At 36.6% G+C, this 13162-nt stretch overlaps 1 protein-coding gene across 5 annotated transcripts in view; it reads right to left on the reverse strand.

Annotated features, from left to right (window-relative positions):
• Nucleotides 1–13162, reverse strand: part of LOC132151902 (Fc receptor-like protein 5) — a 628771-nt gene that overhangs the window by 235034 nt on the left and 380575 nt on the right. The window lies entirely within an intron of this gene.

Genomic DNA, 13162 nt, shown 5'->3' on the forward strand with positions numbered 1-13162 from the left:
GCGTCAGTGCTAGAACTGACATCATAGCGCTTCCTGTTTCTCAGACACATTATTACCGGCGGAAACTTCTCTCGTTAGTTCTCAAGTGAACTCGTTCGGCGATCTCTCTCCAGCAGCGCCGCTCTCTCCGCCTCTTACCTGTGTCTCTACAGTCTTAGCTCACACCTCTGCAGGTTTACGACTGACGAGAGGCAGTGAGGGCCGCGTCACCATGACAACACAACAGGTAAACAGAGCGTGAGATCAGAGCGTGAGGCGGCTGATCAACATTCAACGAGACTCCGCTCAGACACAAACACTCTCCACACACGGAGTCAATCAATACTTGTGCGAAAGACACATGTTCAGTTAGGCTAAGATACAAAAAAAAAAAAAAACAAGAAAAACCTTTTCACTGTATTTCTTTACCTAAATATATATTGTTTATATTTAGGCATTTTATACTGAAAATATTTTGACCTTAAAAAAAACAAATGTTAAAATAAAATATTTAAGCATTTCATTATGCATTAATAAATATATTCCATTGAGTGTAATCCCTTATGTTTATAGCGAGAGAGCGAGATGATGGATAGATGGTGTGGGAGGGTATAATTTAGCACAAAAACAACAAAAGCATTTTAGCACCAATATTAAATATATTGGTCTATCTATAAAATAAATTACACACACACACACACACACACACACACACACACACACACACACACATATAACAAAAAGAAAACAAGTAGATAGAACAGAAAAAGAAAAGAGAAAGCTAGTATTAGAGGCCTTTTTTTCCAGTCAAATTCTAGGTTTAAGTCTTCCAGGGCTTAAAGGGATACTACACTCCAAAATAAAAACTTTTGTCATTTATAATTTTTTTGAAAGATTTGTCAGAATAGTTCATCTGTCATCAGTAGTTCAACCGTGATGTCATGAAGCAATGAAAACGTTTTGTACGCGAAGAAAACAAAAACAACAACTTTATTCAACAATCCGTCTCTCCTCTGTGTCTCTTCACATCAACATTTGTGGAGCACCATTTTGGAGAATATGAGCTGACCGCAAACTGCGTATGCTCTTCTGTGTCAGCTCCGCTGCACTGATGTGCTGTTTTCTTTTAAATCAAAGTGTAAATACACTCAGAAAACATATCCCTGTGTCACAGCTGACACAGAAGAGCATACGCTGCCTGCATCCAACTCCGATTCTCCAAAAAGGTGCTATGTTGATGTGAAGAGACACAGAGGAGACGAATTGTTGAATAAAGTTGTTATTTTTGTTTTCTTTGCATACAAAAAGTATTGTCGTTGCTTCATAACGTTACGGTTGAACCACTGATGGCAGATGAACTATTCTGACGATGCTTTTCATACTTTTCTGGACTTTGACAGTTTTATGTAGCCTACTTGGCAGTCAATGGGACAGTCACAAGCCTCCCCGTTTTCATCCAAAATATCTTACATTGTGTTCTGAAGACTAACAAAGCTTTTACGTGTTTGGAACGACATGGGTTAAGTGATTAATGACTAAATTTTCATTTTGGGGTGGGGTATTCCTTTAAGTCTTGCAGGCCAGGCTTTACTTTTAAGAAAGAACAAACAGGCAAAAGGACTTCATATAAGACAGCTGGTGCTCATACTTTTCCATTCAGCCTTTGTGTAAATTTCATCTCGATAAATCTTTCCACACGCATAATAAATTGTAAAGGGTTAGGAAAAAGCCATGTCTCCAGTGCAATGCACAACTCATCCTCTGCAGGACTTTAATAAACATTCATGCCAGTAAAGCAAACACTTAGAGCAGGAGAGCATTTCCAAATGGGACAATAATGGGGAAAAATGGAAATCCATAAAATGGGGGAGAGTTTTACTGGAATCGAGCCTAATGTGCTGCTGGGTAAGATCAGCTAAAATTCAGTGTCCTGGCTAGTGTACTGAAACAAACATGAACGAAGGAAGTATATGCTGGATATATTTGATGCTGCCTTCAAATATGTCACTTTCAAATATGTCACTTTATGTCTACTAAACCAAACAAACGACGTTCTGCAAGTGAACGTCGCTTGATTGTGCCATCCCAAAGAAGCACAAAGTCACTTTTACAGACTTTTAAATTAAATGTTCCCTCCTGGTGGAATGACCCCCCCAACTCAATCCGAGCAGCTGAGTCCTTAGCCATCTTCAATAATCGGCTTAAAACACATCTCTTCCATCTTTATTTGACCATCTAACTTTAACACTCACTATTCTAATTCTATTCTTTAAAAAAAAATCTAACTACCTTTCTAATCTTTTTATATTCTATTTTCTTTTCATTAATTATGCAATTGTATGTGTGTGTCTGTATGTGTAAAGACCTCTAACACTAGCTTGCTCTATTCTTTTTTTATTCTGTTTTCTTTATATTATATTATTTAAAATCCCATGCTAGGTGTACTGTGCTAACCTAACTGAGACTTGTTATAGCACTTATATATCATTGCTCTTTTTGTTGTTTTTGATTGCTTCCACTGTCCTCATCTGTAAGTCGCTTTGGATAAAAGCGTCTGCTAAATGAATAAATGTAATGTAATGTAATGTACTAAATATGCAGGAATGTTGTCAGTTTCATGTGGCATCTACTTAAGTACATCCATAAAACTGACTTGAAAAAAAAAACAGAAACCTGCTAAATAAAAGATGAAAAGAAACAAAAAACAGAGATGGAGGCTTTGCATGCAAATTCAGATATGCACTGTTTAGTTCAAGACAGATCACTTATCGCTGTAAGTTCAAACTTAAGCAAAAGTAAGTTTTAAACTATAGGCTAACAACACCAACACATTCACTTACTTACTTAAAGAAGAATTAGAACAACTATCTAAAAAACTCAAGCAAGACAAGCTGGCCAAATTTGGAAGAGATGAAAATGATTACAAAGAGCAGAAGGTTTACACATGGTCACAATGGAATGTGAAGACTCCCAGAAAGAGGTCAGTGTCCTTTAATTTACCTAGCAGTGATGAGGACCGTCCAGTATCAGAGACATCACCCAGAAGAGATTTTTTAGAGAACAAGTCCAGGACACATCAGAGATTCAGAAGACAAGAAAGCGGAAGACGAGACGAGGAAGAAAGAGATCGACCAAGAGCTCCAGTACAAGGCAGATACACCAGGAGCCGAACAAAGGAGATGAGGTGATCAACATTTCAAATGTCACGCTGCCAGCAAGTTGCATGTCTGTTTTGTCAAAAGGCCTCACTTATGCCCCAATTAATACTGCAAAAGATTTCCAGACTAAAGTGGACTTATTCAAGTTTCATCGGAGTCTTCAACTTAAAGCTTGGTACTATACATCTGAAGCAGCTACTCGTACCTACGACAAGAAGACAATCTTCAAACCTAAGTCAACATTTATGCCATGTGTATCTAATCCACCGTTGAATTCCTTTTACAAAAAAAGTAACGTATGACATTGACAAGATCTTTGTTTCAAATAAACGAAAACAACATAACCTTTCAAAAGAAGAAGGAGAAGCTTTGAACTGGATTTCTAACAACGAGGATCTTGTTATAAAAAGAGCGGACAAGGGAGGTGCTGTTGTAGTATGGGGTAGACAACAATATATTGAAGAAGCCTTGCGACAACTACAGAACTGTGAGTATTACCAGCGCTTAAAATCCAACCCAATAGAAGAAATTAAAAAAGAACTGACTGATATTTTATTACATGCAGAAGAAGAGGGATGGATTTCAAAAAATGAGTGTGAATTTCTCTCTTGTAAAAATCCTAGGATTCCTACTTTTTATATGCTTCCAAAAATTCATAAAAATCTAGAAAATCCACCAGCGAGGCCTATTATTAGCGGTAATGAATCTATTACAGAGCCAGCTTCAAAATTTGTTGATAGCTTTATTAAACCAATTGTTTGTAAACTACCTTCATTTATTCAGGATACTACCCAGGTATTGAATAACATTAAAAAATTGAAAACAACAGAATCATCTATATTGGTCACTATGGATGTAGAGTCACTTTATACAAACATAGACCATTTAGATGGATTGGAAGCACTAACATACTATCTAGATGCGAGATCAACTACTGAGAGGACACCTGCTTGTTTTATTGTACAGTTAGCAGAATGGACATTGAATAACAACATCTTTTTGTTTCAAAATGAATTCTATAAACAAATTAAAGGTACAGCTATGGGTGCCTGTTTTGCCCCAAATTATGCGAATTTGTATTTGGGACTTTGGGAAAAGAGATTTGTATTCTCTGACTTAAATCCTTATTTGAAGTATGTTGAGTGGTGGGGAAGATATATAGATGACATTATATTGATATGGAATGGTTCAGAGGCTGATTTGCTGTCTTTTCATACATATCTAAATAACACCAACGCTAATTTGAAGTTGAGTCTAGAGTATTCTAACACTGAGATTCATTTTTTAGATATCAACATTTTTAAAGAAAGTGATGGGATGTTACATACTACTATTTTCAGAAAAGAAACTGATAGAAATACTATATTAAGAGCAGACAGTTTCCATCCCTTATGGATGACTGAGAATATTCCAGTGGGACAGTTCCAGAGGTTAAAAAGAATATGTGATAAGGAAGATGATTTTAACATTAGGGCACAAGATATGACTCAAAGATTTAAGGAACGAGGGTATAAAGATAGGGTGATTAATAAAGCATATACCAACCAAGTAAAAAATATGAGTAGAGATGAGCTATTACAAAAAAAAAAAGAATCACAAGAGTCAGACAATTCAGTTTATTTTGTGACACAATATAGCACAGAGGCTAACAGAATTAAGAAAATTATAAAAAGTAATTGGGAAATAGTTATGAGTGATCCTTATCTAAGAGAAGTCATGCCTGAATCTCCTTCCATTGCGTTTCGAAAAGCACCTACAATCAAAGATAAACTTGTGAGAAGTCATCTTCCAGCTAGGAAATCAAATACCTGGTTAGGCTTAAGTGTAGGAAATTACAGATGTGGTAATTGCAATCATTGTGATAATATGGTTAAGACTGGTGTGTTTAGAGATGTAACCTCTGGTTCTGAATTTAAAATAAGATAATTTATTAATTGTAATACCTCATTCGTGGTCTATAATTTGGAGTGTCCATGTGGTTGTTTCTATATAGGGATGACTACAAGAAAATTAAAGACCAGATTAGCAGAGCATAAAAATGCGATTAGAGTTTGCAACCCATTATACCCTATGGCCCTACACTATAGAGATGCGAATCATGGTAATCCAAGTACATTAAAAATTACTGGCATTGAACATATCCCGAAATCAATCAGGGGAGGAGATAGGACTAATAGGCTGTTACAGAAAGAATCTTTCTGGATTTATACATTGAAAGCAACTACATGTCCAGGCTTAAACGGAGAGTTAGACTTTGTACCATTTCTTAAATGAATTTTTTTTTTTTCTCTTTTGTCTCTCATTCATTATATTTATGATGATAATTCCATGATTTATTAATTTTGTGTGAGATGGTTTGATTTTTTTTTTTTTTTTAATTTTTTTTTTTTAATTTTTTTTTTTTTTTTTTTTTTTTTTGTTTTTTGTCTCATGCATTATATTTATGCTGATATTATTATATTTATAATGATAGTTTCACACTTTATGACTTTTGTGTAAGAGATGCAATTTGAATTTCCTTTCTTTCTTTTTTTTTTTTTTTACCTCTCTCTTTGAGTTGCTTTACACAGAGTGACCAGGTGTTTCTAATTTGATTAATTAGCTGTTGTTAAATGAACTGAGACATTGTTTGTAATACACACCCTGATGAAGGCATGTAGCCGCAACGCCTAGGTGTACCTCTCACCATTTTTAAAAAAAAGCAAGCCAAGAATGTAATAAAGGCTTTTTAATTTTTTCACTGAGATATTCGAGTGCCTTGGAGTTCTTGTCTTCAGAGATTTACTATCCCACAACCAAAGAGCACCGAGACTTTATACCCCATGCAGCACTTTTGTTTTTGCATTACTTTGAACACCAACACATTCATTAGATCAATTGGGTCAAAACACTTGATTTGCATGCTTACTACAGCTGAGCAAATGTTATCACAGCGCATGCCATTAACATCTCAACTACCGCTTTCAACAGAACTGCTAAATACAGTATAAATCTCTACAGTTTCTCCCTGTAATTAAATAAACTGTTTACACACGCCACGCCAAGTGAAGTAAATCAGAGTCTCTTGTGAATAACTGAAATGTACAGTAGTGGATCAGGAGACTGTCGGATTGCAGATAGTGAAACATCACTGGCCTCTGCTGGCCTTCAAGTGACAGAACAATAAAGATGCAGCATCTTTTTAGAGATGAAAACATACAGTCGTGGCCAAAAGTTTTGAGAAAAACATAAATATTGGAAATTGGAAAAGTTGCTGCTTAAGGTTTTATGATAGCAATTTGCATATACTCCAGAATGTTATGAAGAGTGATCAGATGAATTGCATAGTCCTTCTTTGCCATGAAAATTAACTTAATCCCAAAAAAACCTTTCCACTGCATTTCATTGCTGTCATTAAAGGACCTGCTGAGATCATTTCAGTAATCGTCTTGTTAACTCAGGTGAGAATGTTGACAAGGACAAGGCTGGAGATAATTATGTCAGGCTGATTGGGTTAGAATGGCAGACTTGACATGTTAAAAGGAGGGTGATGCTTGAAATCATTGTTCTTCCATTGTTAACCATGGTGACCTGCAAAGAAACGCGTGCAGCCATCGTTGCGTTGCATAAAAATGGCTTCACAGGCTAGGATATTGTGGCTACTAAGATTGCACCTAAATCAACAATTTATAGGATCATCAAGAACTTCAAGGAAAGAGGTTCAATTCTTGTAAAGAAGGCTTCAGGGCGTCCAAGAAAGTCCAGCAAGCGCCAGGATCGTCTCCTAAAGAGGATTCAGCTGCGGGATCAGAGTGCCACCAGTGCAGAGCTTGCTCAGGAATGGCAGCAGGCAGGTGTGAGCGCATCTGCACGCACAGTGAGGCCAAGACTTTTGGAAGATGGCCTGGTGTCAAGAAGGGCAGCAAAGAAGCCACTTCTCTCCAAAAAAAACATCAGGGACAGATTGATCTTCAGCAGAAAGTATAGTGAATGGACTGCTGAGGACTGGGGCAAAGTCATATTCTTAGATGAAGCCCCTTTCCGATTGTTTGGGGCATCTGGAAAAAGGCTTGTCCGGAGAAGAAAAGGTGAGCGCCACCATCAGTCCTGTGTCATGCCAACAGTAAAGCATCCTGACACCATTCATGTGTGGGGTTGCTTCTCATCCAAGGGAGTGGGCTCACTCACAATTCTGCCCAAATACACAGCCATGAATAAAGAATGGTACCAAAACACCCTCCAACAGCAACTTCTTCCAACAATCCAACAACAGTTTGGTGAAGAACAATGCATTTTCCAGCACGATGGAGCGCCTTGCCATAAGGCAAAAGTGATAACTAAGTGGCTCGGGGACCAGAATGTTGAAATTTTGGGTCCATGGCCTGGAAACTCCCCAGATCTTAATCCCATTGAGAACTTGTGGTCAATCCTCAAAAGGCGGGTGGACAAACAAAAACCCACTAATTCTGACAAACTCCAAGAAGTGATTATGAAAGAATGGGTTGCTATCAGGATTTGGTCCAGAAGTTGATTGAGAGCATGCCCAGTCGAATTGCAGAGGTCCTGAAAAAGAAGGGCCAACACTGCAAATACTGACTCTTTGCATAAATGTCATGTAATTGTCAATAAAAGCCTTTGAAACGTATGAAGTGCTTGTAATTATATTTCAGTACATCACAGAAACAACTGAAACAAAGATCTAAAAGCAGTTTAGCAGCAAACTTTTTGAAAACTAATATTTATGTAATTCTCAAAACTTTTGGCCATGACTGTACATTGGGTTTTAAATTATTTAACATCTTTCAACTCTCTTCATTCATATCCATGCATTTTAACAGTTACACAATAATAAAATAATGCAAGTTATTCTTAAAATGTTATATATAAGTTTACTAGTGAAGTTGTTTTTGAACGTATTTTGCTTGACAAAAAGAACAAAATGACCACTAAGATGTTTAAATAGATAATTATATATGATTTCATAAATTTAAATAGAGGATTCACACCATCTGCACTGACAAACAAGCAAACAGGAAGACAGTGAGGAGAGGTGAAACGTTTAAATAGGTTTCACAAGAGGAAAGCATCATTTCATTTTATGACTCCGCATGATTGTGCTTTTTTGGGTTCATGTGATTATCATGAGATAAGCATTGGAGATGTGATGTTTGACGAGGCCTCCTCCGAGAATGATCATCCCTGTGGTCTTGGTAAACACTAACTTGCTTTTCAAATGTGCAATATGCAAAATGATCATAAATGCCACTGTCAAATAATCTCCACATCACATCTTGAGCGACTCACCCTCCACAATGTCAAGCAGCAGGCCAGGGTTCTTATATGAGTGGAAATAGATCATATCTCCCAATGAGCCATCAGTGAGGGCAGGACTAAACACTGGGATGTCATTCTGAAAAACATCATACAGTCATTAAATTTGAGGAGGGACTGGGGTCAAGGTGACTTTGTGTTCAATTCAAATGTTTCCTTGTAAGCCCAGTACACATTTACATTTTACATTTATCCATTTAGCTGACGCTTTTATCCAAAGCGACTTACAATTGCTATATATGTCAGAGGTCGCACGCCTCTGGAGCAACTAGGGGTTAAGTGTCTTGCTCAGGGACACATTGGTGTCTCACAGTGGATTCGAACCTGGGTCTCTCACTCCAAAGACGTGTGTCTTATCCACTGCGCCAACATCACCCCAGTACACAGAGTCTGGGTTGTTGATTTCTTTGCATATGAGGATCATTTTGGAGGGTGTCTTGTGTGTGCCCTCATGGAAAAATAGCAATATTGCCCAATCAATGCTGGGCCACATTAAATAATTATTTGAGTTATTTAATTAATTATTTAAATACAACTTTAAATGCATTACATTCTTAGAATCATAAAAAAATGAAATAACAAAAATTAAAAAAGTCAACAGCCCAAATTTAATACCATAAGATAAAAAAAAAATTAAGATTAAAATATTTAATTAAATTAAAAATGTAATTAAATGAACTTTCACTTATGTGTGGACAATTGTATAAATATTTAACCAACCCAATTAAAATTGAATTCAATTAAATATTTTTTTTCCTTGTTTTTGTCACAGTTGGTGATCCGCTGTCTCATTCTGGTCTTGCGTGTGTCTCGTTACGCTGATTGTTCAGCTGCATGTCATCTTCCCAGCCTATTTAATGCCCTGTCTTTCATCTTATGTTTGTCAGATCGTTGTTGGAGTTTCCCCATGTTGTTTCCTGTTCTCCTCTTTTGTACCTTCTGCTGTATTGAGTTCATTGTGTCATGTTGTACCTGTTCCAGTCTCACTGTGGATTTTACTCTTGATTCATCACTCCAGGGATTTCTTCACTCTGTCATCACTCATCTGTCCTGGATTGCCCATCGAAGTCCCTGCGTCACAGCTCTCCTGCTGGCTGCAACGTGTTGGACCTTTTGGTTTTTTTGGTTTTTCTCAAAGAAATCTTGCACTTGCATCTGTGTATATTTTACATAACAGTTTTTATATATGTGATACAGTGGTTTACACCCAGGCTTCCACCATTTCAGTAGCAGTGCAGGAACTTCAGACTGCATTTCAGGCATTGCAATACACCTTATTGAGTCTAAAATTGGTTTTAAATACACAGAAAACAAAGTTTATGGTCTTCTCAAAAGCTCTAGCACAGCTACTTGACAATTGTGGCATTTTGTTATTAGATGGGAAATAAATTGAGAGAGTGTCTTCATACAAGTACTTGGGGATATGGATAGATGATAAGCTATCCTTCAAATGAACATATTACTGCTTTAGTTAAGAAACTTAAAGTCAAGCTCGGCTTCTATTTCAGAAACGAATCTCGCTTTACTTTTAGTGCTAGGAAGAAACTTGTGGAAGCTACTTTTCATGCAGCATTTTCCATCCTGCGTCATGTAGATTCAGTTTACCATGCATCACTACGATTCATAACAAATACAAAGTCCCTTACCCATCACTGCATTCTTTATGATTTCGTTGGTTGGACATCTCTTAAAATTCGTAGACAACAGCACTGGTATATGTTTAGTTATAAAGCTTTACTTGGCAAATTTCCTCTCCTCTCTGTTTGCTCTGGTACCTATCAGCTACGCTCCTCAAAGTGGTTGCTCATTGTCTCATTGTGTTTTATATTTTGTACTTCTTTTATCGTGAAAATATAATTTGGTGTTTGTTATGTATGTATTTGTTGTGATTTGGCTGCTAACTTGGCCAGGTCTCTCTTGCAAAAGAGATTATGAATCTCAATGGGACCTCCTGGTTAAATAAAGGTATAATAATAATAATAATAATAATAAACTATGTATATATTAGGAATTTTTATAAGTATTTAATCACCCAAATAAAATACAGTTTCCAGCAGAATTTAGTCCAACATAAAATAAAATATTTATTCCACCACTATTTGGTTCAGAATGGGCATTTTTGCAAATATTTAAACCCAATTTAATAAAATAATTAAAACAATACTGTAATTTAATATTTGATTAATTTAATTCAAATTAATAGGTTAGTTTAATTTACTTAACTCACACCCCAATTATAATATTTAAATAAAATGTCTAACCTCTGTTTATGTTTCAGGAAAATTTGGTCCAGAATTTGCATTTTTGAAAGTGAAAGTGACATACAGCCAAGTATGGTGACCCATACTCGGAATTTGTGCTCTGCCTTTAACCCATCCAAAGTGCACACACACAGCAGTGAACACACAGATACACTGTGAACACACCCGGAGCAGTGGGCAGCCATTAATGCTGCGGCGCCCGGGGAGCAGTTGGGAGTTCGGTGCCTTGCTCAAGGGCACCTCAGTCGTGGTATTGGAGGTGGAGATAGCGCTGTACATTCATACCCCCACCTACAATTCCTGCCAGGCCGAGACTCTAACTTGCAACCCTTGGATTGCAAGTCCAACACTCTAACCGTTAGGCCATGACCGCCCAATTATTTATTCTTTACAATTATTTGTCCACCCAAATTAACAAAACAAAATAAAATAGAATAATAAAATAATTCTCACCACTTGGTCCAGAACAGGCATCAGCCAGTTTTCAAACTTACAGTAATTATTGTTTGGTACCAAAAGATTACCTATTCTATGACACAAAGCATTATTATATGTATTAATAATTACTAATAAACACCACAATGATCTAATGAGGGACTGTTTTCTTGCCTGTTAATGCCTTGCTGTTGTAGCTCTTTGCCTTTTAGGTTGAACTTACCGAGGACATTAGATCAAGTCTTCCTCAATCTCTCCTGCTCTGGTCACTATCACATCTACCAACAGAAACATTCAAATAACTCAACAATAACAAATTCTCTTCATTTAATATGAACAGAATAGATAGCGGGAGACCTAGACAGATGTTATTAGCTGATACAGATCATGAAAAATAATGGTGCTCATAGAGAGTCACAGTGTGGCCGTACCATTCTGTGCTATGCAAGGAAGTGAATACTCTCTCACACACCGGAGCTAATCAGGTTGGATGTGTAGCCCAAGGAAATTGTGCATCCTGAAGCAGATGTATGTGAATCACAGTCCTCCTGCTCCGGCTCCAATATCTTCTCTGTCTACTCCAACCACACACACAATCAACGCTGGAGCTCAAACATGACTTAGGAGCTACGAGACTGAGATGATGAGATAACTGATATCTGATTGCTGGAATTATGTTGTTGTATAGTATACATGCTTATACATTTATTATTTAATAGTATATCACAGTTTCCACAAAAGTATTTTGCAGCACAATTGTTTTCAACATAATAATAATAAATGTTTCTTGAGCTTAACTCCCTTACGACCTTGTCCCCCTTCCCCTCTTTTTCCCCATGCACCACTGAACTCTGATGTTGATTGTGCCATGATGCAATATAAACCACATCCAGTGTGCAGAGAAGTTCACAGAGTGGCTTTCGGATCTTGTTTTATTAGTGTTTCGTGCAGAATGAGAAATGTTAGTAAAACTAAACACATAAGAAATGTAATTGGTGCTTTTTAAAATAGTGATTGAGAGGCATCAATATTACTGCTGCTGTTAAATATTATCACCACAACTGCCAGTTCTCACCATGTAAACAGGACTCAGGATTTTCTCACTCCACTCAGAAGGACAAATTAAGAATATGTATATACAGCTAATTATCCAAAAGACAAATACTGTTAATTTGTCTTGCTAACATCCATGACTCATGAGAGCTACCAAAGTTAGCTTAAGTCTAGTAGGTTAGAATAGTGTGTGTTCTTTCACTGCATGATTCAGTTTATTAAAACACATTTAGAATGATCAGAACATTCAAGATATGGGGCAGAAATGTGTTTATTTGATGTATTTATATTCATCAGTATCACGCAATGACATGTTTTTGTCCACAAAAAAGCAGCTTGATAAATTTGATATTGATTTTATACAGCAGTTCAATAAACAAGAGTTTAATATTAGGACACTTATGTTTAAGACACAATATTGACAGTTTTTGCTCTATTTTGCCAACAAATATAATTACATTTTGCGTCTCTGAGCAACATGATGTTGTTTGGTTCCTGAATGAATCAACTGTTTAAATGATTTGGTTCGGTTCAACTGTTTAAATGATTCGCAATGACTCACTTATTAACAGGTACTTGCTTAATTTCACATGTAAAGTATCTATTCATTAATACGTAATAGATAAAGACAATATTTCTGTAGAAAACTTGCATGTTAGTCTGTGTGATGTTTTCTGAAACAACATTTTCTATCACACATGATGTACATTTGTTTGTCTTGAATCTGTCCTGGTGTTTCTAAAGATTGACTGCAGGTTTCAGGAAGTCTTGAGGCTTTAACACAGTCTGTGTCTTTAACTGTCTGTCATCATTCAGTCAGTATGGAGCTCCGTCAACTTCCTCTTGTGCTCTGTGAGTATTATTCTCTCTCTGTATTTCAGTAGGTGTTACAGGGTTTCAGTGGGGTCTTAAAAAGTCTTAAATTTAATTGTATCAAATTTAAGGTCTTAAAAAGTCTGAGTGCGT

This window comes from Carassius carassius, chromosome 1 (genome assembly GCF_963082965.1).
Source record: "Carassius carassius chromosome 1, fCarCar2.1, whole genome shotgun sequence".
Lineage (NCBI taxonomy): Eukaryota > Metazoa > Chordata > Actinopteri > Cypriniformes > Cyprinidae > Carassius > Carassius carassius.